This window comes from Syngnathus scovelli, chromosome 11 (genome assembly GCF_024217435.2).
Source record: "Syngnathus scovelli strain Florida chromosome 11, RoL_Ssco_1.2, whole genome shotgun sequence".
Classification (NCBI taxonomy): Eukaryota; Metazoa; Chordata; class Actinopteri; order Syngnathiformes; family Syngnathidae; genus Syngnathus; species Syngnathus scovelli.
Window position 1 is genome coordinate 3,351,545 of NC_090857.1, and position 16,949 is coordinate 3,368,493.

The 16,949-nt window shown below is 40.8% G+C and overlaps 1 long non-coding RNA gene across 1 annotated transcript; it reads left to right on the plus strand.

Annotated features, from left to right (window-relative positions):
- Positions 1-8,230: 8,230 nt before the first annotated feature.
- On the plus strand, positions 8,231-9,959 carry LOC125977368 (uncharacterized). Its single transcript, XR_007484610.2, has 2 exons — positions 8,231-8,388; positions 8,641-9,959. It is a non-coding gene; the product is annotated as an uncharacterized lncRNA (long non-coding RNA).
- Positions 9,960-16,949: the final 6,990 nt, after the last annotated feature.

Consider the following 16,949-nt stretch of genomic DNA (forward strand, 5'->3'; position numbering starts at 1 on the left):
CAGTGGGGCTCGTGTTCTCTGAGAGCAGAGCTTTCTTGATCAGACGCCGGCGTATCATGGTCAGACCTGGATTTAGTGAGACCTGTCGGGGCACAAGAATGTAAATTACAGCTCAATGTTCCTCGACAGTGCTGAGCCGGTGGCTTCATCTGTTCTGACAGGCTCTTGACTGTATGTTATGATGAGAGACAGGTCCGGGTTGGCGCTGGGCTCCGACTCCTCGGCTGACAATGTGAATTATGGAGGCCCCAAGAAGCATGAGCATGCATCAGCAGACCCCGACTTCGATTAATCCCTCTCTCAAAGGTTCCACTGACCCAGCTCTGCCTCCGTACAATTTCATAGAAATAGCATAATCATGGAGGCAATGGACCTTGGGGCACCACTGAGCAGACTCAAATTAGTTTTACATGGATATTCCATACATAAATAGTTACTTCATTCAGTTGTTTCATAGATAGATAGATAGATAGGTAGGTAGGTAGGTAGGTAGGTAGGTAGGTAGGTAGGTAGGTAGGTAGGTAGGTAGGTAGGCAGGCAGGCAGGCAGGCAGGCAGGCAGGCAGGCAGGCAGGCAGGCAGGCAGGCAGGCAGGCAGGCAGATAGATAGATAGATAGATAGATAGATAGATAGATAGATAGATAGATAGATAGATAGATAGATAGATAGATAGATAGATAGATAGATAGATAGATAGATAGATAGATAGATAGATAGATAGATAGATAGATAGATAGATAGATAGATAGATAGATAGATAGATAGATAGATAGATAGATAGATAGAGTGAAAAACAATGTATGCCCAGTTCTCATACTATTCTTAATACATCTATCATATTGGGGTAACGCCATGCTATTTTGATGTCAGTGAAGCGTAACGGGAGTCCCTTCTGAAAATGGAGCTGTTCCAGAAAAGAAGCTAAAGCCTATTGCATGTTTCCCCACTAATCCGTCTCTTGGACACTCAGCGCATCACACAGCTTGGAAAGCCACCGCACAGGCTGAACTGTGATGAACAATCTCCTGGAAACAATCAAACGGAATTTCGCTCATATCATGCCTTGGCCAAGTTCACATGCCCACACAGAAGCACTCCGGTGCCAGCAGCCGCCCCGCAAGATATCACAAGCCGCTGTTTGAAGGTCTGCTTAACAAAAACTGTGCAGCAAAATCATTCTTGCTTGAAACACTGGAAAAAATAGTGTGTAATTAAAAGAGGATTAACTCAAAGAGAATTTGAAAGTGACGCCACACCTAAAAGAGAATCTGACCAGTCTTGGTGAGTGTGCACCCGAGAGTATCCTCTTGCACTAATGCTCTCGGCAAATCGAATTTAGACGTGCAAACATCCGTCGCCTCTGCTGATATGTTGTCTCAACATTAACACACCCACGCATTCAATAACCCCCCCATACACACACACACCACACACACCACACACAGCCAGACTGTGCTGTTGCTGGATGTCTCAATTTCGCTGGTGTTCTTATAAATGTGTCAATATTCATCTTCTCTTGACTCAAATGAAGGTTATGATTGATTTGTATTTTCAAGCGCGCTTTGCTTTCCAGTCACAGTGGCAACGTCGAGATTAAATGCATTTTTGTAAACCTTTATGGGTGACTGGAATTTGTATAAAGTGTATCTTATCACTGAAAGATAATGTGATTTGTGCCTTGGATGGTCTCTGTGCATCTCGCTTTTAAATGCTAAATTGAATATAATGCTTGCTGCTCCGGTAAGAACATATTCCTCAATTGATTGTGATTTCCTGGTTCAATCCGCAATGTATGCATCTTAAGTGCTTGGGGAAAAAAAATACCGTATGCCCACATTACAGCTTTGCATATCCTGGTATTTTCGGAGTCCGCTTAGTGATATGAGTGATGCTTGCTGACCCGGAATGACTTTTTGTTATGGAACGAGGGCACGTTCTTGCAGCTCATCATACCTGATCCAACACACATTACCAGTATATCAATAACTCAACGTTGTGCAAACATTACTATCACACAACACACAAAATAAACACGTAAAGTTTACTTTAATAAGTTAGTCCGTATCCACGAACCCATATTGGTCCATATATAAGGCGCACCGGATTATAAGGCTCACTGTCAGCTTTTGAGAAAATTTGAGGTTTTAGCTGCGCCTTATAGTGCGGAAAATACGGTATTGTATAATTTTAGTTTTTTTTCTTTCATTTTGGTGGTGACATTTTGGACCTTTTTCGCCACTTGGTTTTTAGATCACGTGTGCCATTCTCATGTAACACATTCAGTTCCCAACTGTGCAACATCCACATTTATTAGCTTGTATTTCTCATTGTTTGAAGCTGTTTCCAAACCTTTGACTGGTACTTTTTTTTGATGACCAGTTCACTTCTCATCTTTCATGATTGTGCTGAGGACTGAAGTAAACAAACAAGACCACCTCGCTGACCTCTCAGATTGACCCTATTTGTTTTTTTCATGCCCCTCTCCAGTCCTCCGTGCCAAACACTGCTGGCGCTGTCATATAGGCACCCCAAATACATACAGACATGGCCTGTCCATCAAAACAGCACAGTCAGCTCGATTCCCGGTGTGCGACGAGACTCTGTCCACAGGCGTCCATTCCCCTCTCCTCCCCCCACATTTTTCTCTAATAGCATTCCACTTCATGTGTGAGAAGCACAGCTTGAGGTAGACCACAAAGCATTAAATCACTATTTGCTGATAAAACACTCAACACAGTAATGGTGTACAGGGAGTCCATGTCCACAGAGACAAAGTGGCTCTTACTGGTCAGTTTCATTAGAGGTGCCATTTACGATGAATGTCAGCTTTTGAGGCCGTGTTGAGTTTAGCTTAATACCACCGATTCCATTTGGGAAAAGGGTCATGAAAAAAAAAAAAAGATGAAGTCACCTTCAACAACATCACGCTAATGAAAGAACATGACATTCTCAAAAATGTTGTTGGTTGATTGTCTGACAAACACATTATTGCATAAATCAATTTTATCTACGATTGGCTATATTGCGGGCCGCCTCACAGTTAGGAGGGTGCGAGTTCGATTCCACCGCTGACTTTCCCTGTGTGGAGGTTGCATGTTCTCCCTGTGCCCGCGTGGGTTTTCTCCCGGCACTCCGGTTTCCTCCTACATGCCAAAAACATGCTTGGTAGGCTGATTGAGCACTCCAAATTGCCCCGAGGTGCGAGTGTGGACCCTGCGATTGGCTGGCAACCGGTTCAGGGTGTCCCCTGTCTACTGCCCGATGACCGCTGGGATAGGCTCCAGCACGCCCGTGACCCCCGTGGGGACAAAGCGGTACAGAAAATTGATCTATCTATTGCCTCACACAAAACAAGACTGTAGTTTGACAGAAATGTTTGGCAACATAGTTTGTATAGCACTGGTCCCAACCCAGTCAAGTCCGACGGCATCAGCACTCAATCCAAACGGCTTCCAACCGTTCTTCAGAGATTGATAGTGCATGGTGAAGAGCAAGCTGGCTTTTATTTATTGAATCGCCTGACCTTCGCCTAGAAATCGATACTTGGATTTATGAGCAAATCTGAAACACATTTTCTCACACCCCGAGACTGGAGGGCACATTAATTGGAAAAATCTATTCATCTGATTAGATATTATTCACATTGGGCATCGTTTAACTCACTTATAATTGCATGGCTTAATAAAAGGGACAGAACTGCTCAATTAATTAACACCCTTGGATACGGAAAAATCAGCATGGCTTTTCTCATTCAAAATGAAAAGTGGAAAAGTATAGCTAACATTTACTGTATTTTGTTTTGGTTTCTCTTTGCTGCTCTAAATAAATACTAGATATGTAAATAAATAATGAAGTATAGCTCATATTTACTGTATTTTGTTTTGGTTTCTCTTTGCTGCAATAAATAAATGCAAGTCCACATAGCTAAGCGCCGTTATTCGGATGCTGGAAGTGAGATTGTAATCCCAAAAGGAAAGTGAGCCCTCAGCAATCCATCTGATAAACAATGACGGAAGAATCGCTTTACAGAACGCAAAAGCAGCAGCTCTTGTTAGAGCAACGTCTGCAGATTTATATTTATGCCATTTAAAAACAAAAAGAAAATAAGTCCTGACAGCAGACTGAGTCCATTAAATGTCATTGTTCTTTGGGGAAGGAAAGCAGACCATCGCCATCCTTGTCCTTGATCTAAGAATAGAATTAGCTTGGCTATATAAATCTGAGTTTTATTCATGTGCTTTCAGAAACTCTGCTTGTAAAGATTACTAAGAATGCACCATATCTAAAAATGCATCATTCATGAGATGACTGAACACTGTCACATATTTTAGGGTCAGGTAATGGAACAATACCATCCATCCATCCATCTTCTTCCGCTTATCCGGGGTCAGGTTGCGGGGTCAACAGCTTTACGAGGGACTCCCAGACTTCCCTCTCCCCAGCCACTTCATCCAGCTCATCCCGGGGGATCCCAAGGCCTTCCCAGGCCAGCTGAGAGACATAGTCTCTCCAGCGCGTCCTGGGTCGTCCCCAGGGTCTCCTACCGGTGGGACATGCCCGGAACACCTCCCCAGGGAGGCGTCCAGGAGGCATCCTGAGAGAATGCCCGAGCCACCTCATCACCTCTTAACGTGGAGGAGCAGCGACTCTACTCCGAGTCTCTCCCGGTTGACCGAGATTCTCACCCTATCTCTAAGAGATAGCTCGACCCATTCTATAGCTCATGACCATAGAAAACAACAAACAATGCCAAGCCAGAAAACAAACTAATGTTATTCTTTCTTCTATATATCGACAGTAAGACTACCAGTGCAGCTTCATTATTTCTGCCTTCAGGATTTTAGTTCAACAACTCCTCATTATCATCAATATACAAACTCGGTTATATAATACAGAATATGCACAAAGAGAAAACTGTGTTCCAACATAACGAGGTTCTCAGCAGAAAAAGTAGATTTGTTCAATACAGTACATTCACCGGGCCCAGTGAAATATATATTGTGCAAATACGGGGCTTAAATTTTGCTTCTCTTGTACCAGATGTAATAGATCCTAACTCGGAGAGGTCTGTTTTTCTGGCAGGGATTCGCGTTATGAAGTCTCCGATGAGCGAGGAAACAGACGGGATGAGGGTTCTTATCACTGCTCTGGCAGTTAATTCGTAAGTGTGTGTGTGTATGTGCGTGTGTGTGTAGCACTCCCACGTCCAGCGTGCTGCTCTTGTGTGCAACCTCTCACTTACTGGCTCAGAGGCAGCAGGTGTTGCGGACAAAGTAAACAGAGGAGAAGCGAGATTGAATAGCCATCACATGGCTACGATTATGTGGGAGCCAAAACAAGAGGTCACGTCTCTTGGTATGCAAAACCTGTTTAACCTTTGCTGTCCAAGAACGAGGCCGAGGCCCAAGGTCACACGACTGGGCTAGCCTTTCCAAATGTTGTTTTATCCCCGAGGCAGGCATCAGTGGCAAGAGGCACGTTGTGTTTTCTCTGTGTTCTTTTGTGAGGTCGGCCTTGTTCTCGTCCTCTGCCGAACAATATTTCAAAGTGTGGACTTTCTATTCAAATTTTGAATATTCTTTGGAGAATGATAAAATAATGAATAAAAAGAAAACTGCTATTCATCATCACAAGAAAAAAAAAAATCCTTGAATGCTCCGTGGATAAAAAAAGACAATTGCAATATTTCACGATTAAAAGGTAATGGCTAAATTTTTCAATCACATTTGCATTAAAATGTACGTTGGTCTAATCTTTTTTGATGCAATAAGTGGATATCATTTTCTACTTGCGTGACTTTTCATCCCATTAGTACTGAAGTGGTTCCTACTTAACTTTTGCACAGCTGGGACAGGCTCAAAGGGAATAGCAAAGAAAAAATACAGAGCTTTTTGTTGGTTAATCAGAGCATATCAAAGCGCTCCCAAGATACCAAGTTAAGATGCACCCAAGAGACGGCGAGCGGTTAGACGACGCCATCAAAGCGAGGACCTTCTAATCAAACTTCCTTCCATCCATTTTCAACCGCTTACCACATGTAAAACTTGCCACCTTCGTTGTGATGGCAACAGATTGAGGTGTGAAACGGAAAAGGCAATTTTATGTCAATTTGGGTGCAGTTTAATTAGCATACTGTAAGATGTCATCTAGACTTACTGCTGTGACCTTTAACACTACTCACACTTTCTTGAACTGTCAAACATATTCTCCATCACTATTCTCTTAAGGCAGAACGGGGCTGACATTTCCTTGTATATAAATTCCATATTTTATTATATAATGTACCTTTCTTGTTATTGTTAACCTTTCGCACTTATTGTACACTTCATCTGTCCATTGATTAGTTAATGTTCTGTGTACTCACTACTTTAAATGGTTTGTGTGTTTTGGGCCAAATTGGCATGGTGGAATATTTAATAATACATTTCTTCATGAGCTACCCGCAATTGGCTCGGTGAAGCATCTCAATGACTTTCATTGATCCTCTGACGTTTCCGCTGGCTTTGCTCCTGTTTGACATCTGGTGTGCCGAGTTTGGAAATAACAGTCTGGAAACGTAGGTAGAGAAGTTAATGATTTCCCCAGTGCTGGACATGTCATAGCTTGCTCTCATATGTTTCCATGTGGCACCGTCATCAGGTCAAAGCTGTCCAAGTCAGTGAGTGAATCGCAAATATCTGCTCAACAGATGGTAGCGAAATCATTCCCAAATTAAACATTCAACACTGTAGTCATTATTATTGTTACATTTTTTTCTGTATTCTTTTTATTAGTTTAACAGGCGTGATTCTCATTTTACACTGAATCGTGCAAGACTTCAAAAATGGTTTGAATGTGAAGATGAAAAGATTTTTGTCCTCTTGGGAGTTTGACCAGAGGTGTCAAATCACATCAGACAATCAGCACCGCTTTTCAGAGCAGTAGCTCCTTTTGTCCAGTCAACAATGGCCTCGTTTTCATTTCCAGCCATTAATGCGGGAGCAAAACTGTCCAAATAGATCTTGTGCAAGCTTTGGAAATAACAATGGCTGAATGGGAGCATGGGCTGCGAGAAACTAATGGAGGGGAGCGGGGCAATATCGAAAATATAAAGCCTGGATAGGTTTATAAATGCTCAAACAGGATGTCAAATTGATGCGATCTCGCTGTAACCGTTGATGTATGGGGCAAAATATACGGCCAGATAACAAAGGATAGTGTTATCTGTTCGCTGGCTCGGAGCAGAGAAAAATGTGAAAAAGTGTTTTTTTTTTTTTTCTTCCCAAGAGTAATGGCTTCCACCGAGCACTGTGATAGCGAATCCCATTTTACAGATGTCATGTGCTGTGAGTGGGGGGGAATCCAGTCGAGCCTTTGCAATACAGCCGGACCGTCTGCTTATTCTTCAGCAAAATTTCAAATAACTACATATTTGTCAGCAAAACAAATTGGTGTGCCTACAAAATAAAATGAATAAATAAAAAAGTTCTCTGGTATTTTTTCCTCAAGGTTTCCAAAACGTGAGGTTTAGCCAAAGTCAACAATATTTCGTTAGACTGCAACATTAATTAGGCAGGCTAAGAACTCTGCTTTTGTATGCTTTAAACAAGTTTATTCAAATAAAAATAAAATTATAATTAATCATGTTGAATTTGACTTAAGTGCAAGATAAATTGCAGTCGCCCAGCTGCACAAAATTTTTTGGTTCAAATGGACAAAAAACACAAAATCATCCTACATCAGAATTTTCAATCAACCGAGGGGGAAGTTGGAGTACTGAGAGAAAACCTGTGTATGAATATTAAATTACGCACTAAAAAAAAGGAAGGAGCCGTGGTTTTGGAAACAGCCCCACTCAAATTTATGAGGCATGTACATATGCTAAACAAATGGCAGGCTTGTGACTTGACTTACCAATTGACAATGGAAGGAAATGACACTAAACAGAAAGGCAGTTGCTGCCTTTTCAATTTAATTGTATTTATTTTTTTGCTTTACTCAGCCATCCAAATGCGCAATGCATAAAGAATCATGTACTTATTTGACCTCTGTCGTCTTGCTTCAGATTTGGGTGTGGAGAATCAAAACCACTCTTGCGTCTCGTCCCCCAGCCATTCCACTATGTGTCTGTTGTCATGGTTTCTGTCTGTGTGCTCGCCCCTCCCCTCCTGTGTGCCCATGATAAGTTGGATTATTCTCACCTGCCTCTTGTTACCTGTCGTGTATATAAGTCTTGTCTGCCCCTCACGACCAGTCGGGTCATTGTTGCCGACTTAATGTCTTCATGTCTTTTTGTCTCACGTCTTTGTTGGTCAGTCCTGTTGTTGGTTTTGTTTGTTAGGTCATGTGACTTTGCCGAGTGTGTCTTTGCATTTGGTCACCCTGCTCCATCCGATTCCTGACAAAATTGTGAGAACAGAAATTTATTTTCACATTGTGTGTCTGCTCTTTCAAACCGAGCCCAAAGCAGAAATGCACAAAACTCGAATATTTGGAACAGCTCTCCAACTGATGACTCCTATCTGTGATATGAATAGCAAAATGTTTTTTTTTTCTTCCTGCAATATGTCACATGTGGCAAGTTTGCATGCTTTGTGGGCTACTAAAGTGTCTCCAGTGAGATTCCAAATGTCACCACAGCTCTTTTTTTTTTCTCCCCAGGCTTGATGCGAATGGAAGTCACTGAGGGCTGCTGATATTCTATCTCATTACTGGCAGCGCTGGTGGCTGCAATCAGAATATCTGAGCACTTAATAAGCCGTTGCTTTCTCTCGTCGCCCTGCTGAGTGGCCGAGCACGTCAAATGTCAAACCCATCACGCCACGTACGGACGTAAATGCTTACACGGGCAGCGTTAGCTCCTGATTGTGTTTTCGCCAGAGTTAATTGGAAAAATGTTGCTTTTCAATGCTGGTCAAATTATGAACAACACAGCAGATGGGTGCTATGGAGAAAAACAAATATTTCACAGTTACCAAACGCACCGTGGAGAGCAGCTATCAATAGCGAATGATAGGTAGGACGGATTGAGTGTAATCGTCTCAATGGAGGAACTTCACATTTAAATCCAACAGATCAATAATTGGAAAAGATTCTTGAGCAGAATTTCCAAAGGGGAGCCAAGTGTTGGCTTGCCAATTGCACATGAATGCTGATAGTAATGTGATAAAAAATAAAAAAATAAAAAAAGGCTTGGCAGAAAGAAAAGTGTTTGGCTGTGAAAAATGACTGGCTAGAATTTGTGAAGCTTTTCTGTTGTCTCTTTGTATGAGAGACAGTCGAGTCAAGCTGTGTCTTCATGTGATCATCCATCAATGCCAATTAACCGAGAAGAGACCTCAAACTGCTTTTGCACTTTTCTGGGGATCTTCGCATCCGCCATGTTTAATGAGCAGCAAGACAGAACAGGCAAAACGTTGTGGAAACTTTTTAATGCTTGTTTCGAATTTGTTTCATTGTGTTCAACTGCAATGTCGTTCTCAGATAATCTAACTTGTTTTGTTTTAGCTTTTATTATTCTCTTTTTTTTTATTTCACCGCAGCGTGGATGCCTTTTGGCAGAATCTTAGGTCAGTCAGACATCTGGCTTGGGGGCGGAGATATTAGTTATGTGTGTGGTGTGCTGTGTTGGTCATTCCATATAGCGCACACACTACACACAAGCTGTCAGAACACACTCGTTCACATTATGGGTAAGGTCACTCTGTTTTTTAAAAAATATGCAAAATCTGAGCAATTATGTGGATACAAGGCGTTATTGTAGTCCAAACACACAGAATACGGAATATTTCTTTTTGGACATGTGTCTTCTCCAATACTGCCCTTTGTAACCTTGGGTGGTTTTTTTTATCATCAGTGTACATTTATTTTTTTCCTGCGATGCCAAAATGAAAGCAGTGAAAGTGGCATTTTGTGTGATGTTTTGAGAGGTGCTTTCTTTAACTGGAAAGCTCTTCTTAAAAATATAGCTACAGGGGCCTGAAAGGAAGCGCATTTACTATCTTGTTGTGCACATTTAGTCTTGAGGCCGCCGCGCCTCGGGAGAACAAAATGTGTTTTTAGATTCCGAGGAAGGAGCTGCCAAAATTTCTCCACAGTTTGCAGTGTCTGTGAAACAGCTATATATATATATATATATATATATATATATATATATATATATATATATATATAAAATTGTATAATTTATTTTTTCTTGGCATAACAGATGCAGCCTGATTTTATGCAGTGGCCATGTTGTGAGACGGGCATCAAAGGCTCCTTTATTTTCTCCCCAAATTCCAAGGTTACTGCTCTGGTATGTGACCCACATTTTAAAGACTTAAGACATGAACGGCTCATGGCAAAAAGTGCAATCCTTTTACCTCCCTGAGCTGAAGGACTCATTTCCTAATAGGACCTCCTGGCAAGCATTCTGGACAGTACTTGATCTTGGCAAAACATATTTAGCTATTCAGGCTCTCTGCTACCGCCAGTAATTAGCACAGCGTGACATATTATGCAGACACCCCTGCATGTTGAGTGCACTCCAGTGAAAGAATATGTGCTTACCTTTAATTAGGGGGGGGGGGGGGGGGGGGGGCTTTGGCTTGTTTACATCACACCCCTTGTTGGGTCTGCAGCGCACCTACTCGTGGAGGTGGTGGTATGGATGGTTGCTGACTAGGTGGAATGAATAGTCTGCCGACACTGCTCACAGGCACCCTTCATTAGGCAGTGTCTTTTAGCTGAACCCAAGCCCCTCCCCTCTCCTGCCTTGCCCCCGCTGGGGGTATGAAGCATTTTGCTCTCCTACTGCTGCACAATGGCTCCCGTTCTTTGTTGACAGCAGAAAAGAACACACCCCAGCCAGCCTTTACTGCTCTTTCATTAGGCAAGCTTTTACATTATCCAGGAGCAACACATTCAGTCTACCTCACTTATCATATGAGCCAAATATGATTACTACGCTTGCTCGGGAGAGAATTCTCTCGATGAAATTCCAAGGGGCTCGGCTCATTTGGGCTGTACCATTATCGTGTTCAACAATACCTTGTCGATGCATTTTATGCATTCATCTGAACTTTGTTTTTCCTCGTGAACCCAACGGTGTTTGTGTTTCTCCGACACAAGCTGTTGAATTAAATATCATATTTGGATTTTATTACTGGCCTTGAATTGCTCTTGACTTAATTGGAATCATTTTATGTATTTTCGCTAATTGCATCGTGTCTACCAGAGCAAACAAACTCCTTTATGCTGTCTGCCGCTCATGGAAATAGTTCATACAGTACGTCTACCAACTGCTACTGCTGGTTCTGTTTAAAAACTTTCACCAACCTTGAACCTTGCATGGTTACAGATTAATCTCTCACACTTTCATGTTTGGCGAGGTCTGAGGAAATTGGGGTGTTAACAAGTAGTTGGGCAAGGTAGAGAAAAATGGAAAGTGTTTACAACTGTCGAACAAAATGCTCCTGTACAAGTTGTTTTAAACTATTGAACCCCACCTGGCTCGCTATTTTTCTTCTCAAACCACACATCGGCAGACGAGCAGATGCGGATGGAAGTTTAGTGAAGTTTGGTATTGTGGACGATTGCCATCTCGTGTTAATCCATGACAACTCCCAGTGGAACTGACAATCACTGGAATAAAGTTTGCAGAGAAGAAGCAATATCCTCTTCCAGTATTGAGCAAACAGAAAATGTCCAAATTTACACTTTATGCCTTTTTTCACTAATAAGCTTTTGTTTGAGATCATTACGACCCATCATTCAATACTCACATTTCTGCTTTAATGGAGGAACCCAATTTTGAGCTTCATCTATATGTCCATTGCTTTCTTGAATAATTAAATAATATATAGACTTTCCTTACGCAGCTTATTTGTTTATTAAAACAATGTGAGGACAATCAACTCCTGTCTTGACAGTCTCTTGAGTCTTTAAAACAAAGTGAGTGGGGATGAGGAGGTTTGTTGGAAGGACAGCCTGACAGCCGAGAGGGAGGCATTATGAAACACCTTTCTTTTTCTTTTTTTTATTACTAACAATCATTTAACAATACATGCAAGAGAACAAGGAGAATCTGCATGTTGCAAATAGTGTCCTAAATTAGACTGGCAAACTAATGTAAACAATCATTTTTACATTTTTATCCATGTCACACTGATGGTGCCACGAATCCCATCAGTTGCCCAACAAAGAAAAAAAAACAACCATAGGACAGATGACTGCACACACACACAAACATGCAGTCCCAAATAAATATTAAGGAGTGAATCCCTCTAAATAAATAAATGCTGAACTGTATGTCCATTTTTCTAATAGGGCTTCATTCTAAACTCAAACTCAGTGACACTATTAACAATATGCCGCCTACTGTCTTTTCATTCCCATCTGCTATTCCCGATACTCTTGAGTGTCAGACTCCCTCGACTGGCTTCCCTCCACTGCCAGCTTTCAGGCCCCAGGGACTGTCATCCTGTCAATGCATAAAAAAATAACAACCAATGGGACGCTCACATAATGTCAGCTGTCTTATTATAGCAACAATAGTTCTTTCTCAAGGCCACTTGACCTCTCTTTTGTATTTGTAGTCAGTGTTGTTGTCATTTTGCACGACTGTCCTCATTTAAACTGCAGTATCATACTACTGTGTTGCATTAACATACATTTTATGTAAATTGTATTCTTTACCAGATCAGCACCTGCTGACATGAATTTTATTTTGCAAATATCTTTTTTTTTATTATTATTATTGCTCAAGTACTTATTTTGTAGAATATTTTTTAGGTTTAAAAATATGTATAAGGTACTCTTACATGAATACATTTATGTACTGGACTATGTTCCCTTCCAAATCTGATTTAAGGTCTGAATTCGGCTTCTATTTTTTTTTAAATACGTTTGCATGGAGCCATGCTGTTTCCCAAAATAGACCAATATACATTACGGTGTTGAGAATACCCTATTAGCAAAAAAAAAAAAAAAAAAAAAGGAAAAAGTTTAAAATTTACACTGTAGTGAATAATCTATGTAATGTATTGTAATTTGCTTCATTGCAGCTGAATCCCAATTAAATTCATGGAAATACAATTAAGAAATGCAGAAGCTGTGACCTTTAAGGAATTGACCTTTAAAGGGTTATTTTACTTGCTGTATCTTGGTAATAAATCACATTTAGAGCTTCTACAAAAATCAAGCTTCAATAATGAATGTCCAATTTTTAGCGCTTTCACCTTGGCTGCCGATCAATATCTTTATGGCCAATTCCTCTTGTCACGCTGCACTGCGGGTGTTTCTGCACTGTATCGCTTCGAGTCACTCATTGTAACGACAGCATGAAGACTTCAACAATACCAGCTATTGAAATACAAGAAGCAAACTGTTTACAATTATTACATCTTTTTTTTTGGGTGGTAAAATTATGCAATATAAAATAGATGTTTTGCTTCTCTTTATCTTGACATCACTTTAGAATGGTCAATCATCTTTTAAATCACAACGTTACACTTGAAGAACCAATTATGACAGCAAACAAAATCAACATATCCCAGATGGCAGTCCACAGTGGTGATATCTGAGATCATGTTCACATAGTTCTCAAAGGGCTAATGACACTCGGAGGCTGATTTATGCAATAGTAAAGCAGCCAAGGTTGACAAGACTAGCGTACACGATATGAAAAATGTATTTGCATGCAACGTCTTGTGAATACTAATAGCCTTTGCATATTGTCTGCTTAGCTCTACGTTAAGCAAATATCAACATTTGCATTCCGTGCCTAAAGGTGCTGAAAAGAAAGGCTGGCCGGAATACCATATCTAAAATCAGAGAACAGAAATTGTATCATCACGTCAAATGATGCATGTGTGTATCGTCACGTCAAACGTTCCGATTCGCGCAGGTGAGTCAAGCCGAGCGGCAAGGAGAGTCTGGACATAATGAGCTTAATAACGTCCAGAGTTCATTAAAACCTGGCTCACGGCTTCTCCGGAGGGTGTCATTGCTGTCAGATTAGTGGGGCTGAGATATGGCTGCGAGGGCCAAGAGGAAGCGGCCCATATGCTGCGTCTGCTTGACAACACAGTGACCCACAACAGATGTGCTGTTTTTTCCCTCCCTTGGTGTTACATTCCGTTCTTTTATCGCACCTGTGTTTTCTTGTCGCACAATAACAAAAACTGTGAATGGGAAGCAAAAAAACAAGGGTATACAATATATTTTCTTTTCTGGAAAATTCACATGGTTGTGTCAATTCTTACAAAAGCCATGTGACACGCAGCCTTGTACCCAATGTCATTTTATTGTGCATGTACAGCTTGAGTGCAAAGGTTTAATTCAGTTTTTTAATCCCCAAAAGCTGTTTGTCGTTTTTGTTTGGCCTTTTAAAAGAGCATCAAGGACAGTATTTCTGAAGTCTTGCCACAGTTTTTAATTCAGGCACACATTCGTTTGTTTCTCCTCGTGTAGTCCTCGTCTGACAGGGTGATGATGATGATGATGATGGGCTTCATTCTCTGCGGGTTTCATTACATCTGCCGCAAGATGTTCGACTTTTCTATGATGATCCTCGGCTGTGTGATTGAGACCTATCAGCTTCCCTGATGGATACGAGTCTGCCTCAACGTATTCAGTATCGTGAAGACGAACAACTTTGTTCCCAGTCGTGTGGACAGGATTAAACTTTGATGTCTTCTGTGTAAATCACTGCAGCGATATGAATCCGCATTCTCAGATTGAAAGTTTCACTCATTTCAATGATGTCAAATGTGCACATGCTCACAAATTATGCTCCACGTCTGTCAGTTTGAAGCATTTCTTCTTTCAGAGTTTTTTTCTCCCCCCACATGGTTTTATGTGGCTGCATTTTGGATCAACATTAATCTGCAGACTCAAGACAATGTTGCTATATAATACTCCAGCAGCAATCGCCAACCATGATTAAACTAAGGGACATATTTTACATTAAAAATTCTCGTGTGTGCGTGTATGTGTGTGTGTGTGTGTGCGTTTGCGTGTCATATCTATATGTAGCTAAAGTATACACACTGTAAATATGTTTTTAGAACGTTTTTATTATTATAACATTTTTTTTTATAACAAGGTACAAGTGTACATACTGTAAATATGTTTTTAGAACTCTTATTATTATAAAAAAAATTGTAAAAAGGTACTATACTGTAAATATGTTTTTGGAACTCTTATTATAACAACTTTTTTATTGCAATTGTGTGGACACTCCCTGGCTTCTGCTGGCATGTGGGAAACTGTCATGCCATAATGCCTCAATTTAGAAGGTTTCTTTTGAATTTGTGATTGTTTTTTTATTTTGGAGAAAAATCCGCAATGTACTGAAGGCGCAATAATTGAACCGCGATGTAGCGAGGGATGACTGTAACATATATCAGCATTATTTTTACGCCCACAGTATTTGTCCATAAAGAATGCAATTACTAGCTTTTTCTCTCCAATTTCACTCTGAGCTCAAGCGAAGGCATGACAGCGGTGAATATAAACTGAATGGTTAAAAAAAAAAAAAAAGAAACTGCCATGATTATTGTGTGTATGTGATGTGAGCAAGCACTCGAGATTCTAAAGGGTTTGACCCAGATTGCATTTACTTCGCAACACATAGAGAAGAAGAAGCAGAATTCAATATTCAGACACAATGTGAAAAAAAAGATGGTGGACTGTTGGAAATAAATTGTCTACATTGTAAATGAAGGTCAGTGCTTCTGAGCGTGTTTCAATGACAAGAGCTTTGAAGGTCCAGACTGCATACCACGGGGTTAAGAACGTAAAAAAAAGCTATGCGGCCGAAAAGACGAATATTTTCACATAGCTGATCAGAAACTGCTTTGACAGTTTTAAAAATTGAAGGGTAGAAAAAAAAATCTGAGAATTCTGTGATGAACCTTCTGCCGTCAATCTGTGTTGTCAATACGACTATCAGAGAAATCGAGCTGCCACTTGATGACAGCTTGAATGACGGGCCCGGTAACAGTCAAAACACAACCTGTGATGAAAACCTCAGTGTTGAGCAAATTGCATGCCACAGCCTTGCACATCACAAACAGCAGACAATTTGAAAATAACATCAAGTTGACCTGCGAAAAGCAAAAACACCACGTACACAGATGAAGCAGAAATTAAAAGGACTTGACTTCACATCAAATATGAGAAGGGAACAAAAGCCTCAGGTAAAAAACGTCTACGAAATTTTAAACTTGATGGATGCCTCCGCCATTTGGGTCAATCCTTGGTCATGTAGAACATGTCAATGCAACAGGTCTTCATTTCATCTCTTCATTTCATCTCTCTGCTCATGGCCAAATGTTTATGCACAGCGAAGATACTCCAGTAAACCTTCTCGGCAAGCAAATAGAAGTCTCGTTTTCGTGGATTGAAGTGTCTATCTTAAGTAACACCTGTCTGCGCGTACTAATCCGGTTGCTTGATTTAAATGTCAATTCCTCCTTCATATGTGTACAGGCATACAAGTCTGCTGTGGGCTGAGGTCACGTCATGGTTGTGGAGCGTTAGGGGTCAACGAATTTCTTTGCAGAAGATTGCCGGTGATGAAAAAGGTCCACAGGCTTTAATGCACCTCCACTGGTAAAATGAAGACTCGGGATTTGTATGAATTAATCACCTGTGGGTCGTCTTATCCTCCATGATACACCTCGCACCTTAATCTTTGGTGGTCCCTAGACGGATAAAACCTTGAACTACTTTGGATCTATTTTTAAATGTCTAATTGCTGAGAGACAAATTATTTGGCATGGCTAATGGATGACCCAACATGTAAGTTGATACTGGAGATTAATGTAGGGGCGGGGGGATCACCGGTGGGGATGTCGTGAAGAAACTACAGGCTTCGTAATATGTCTCGTTTGAAGAATGTTTAGAAAATTGTGTTGCCCTATTTTTATGGGACATTTTCAAAAAGGAACAAAAGCAAAGCTAATATTTATCAGTGAACTAAA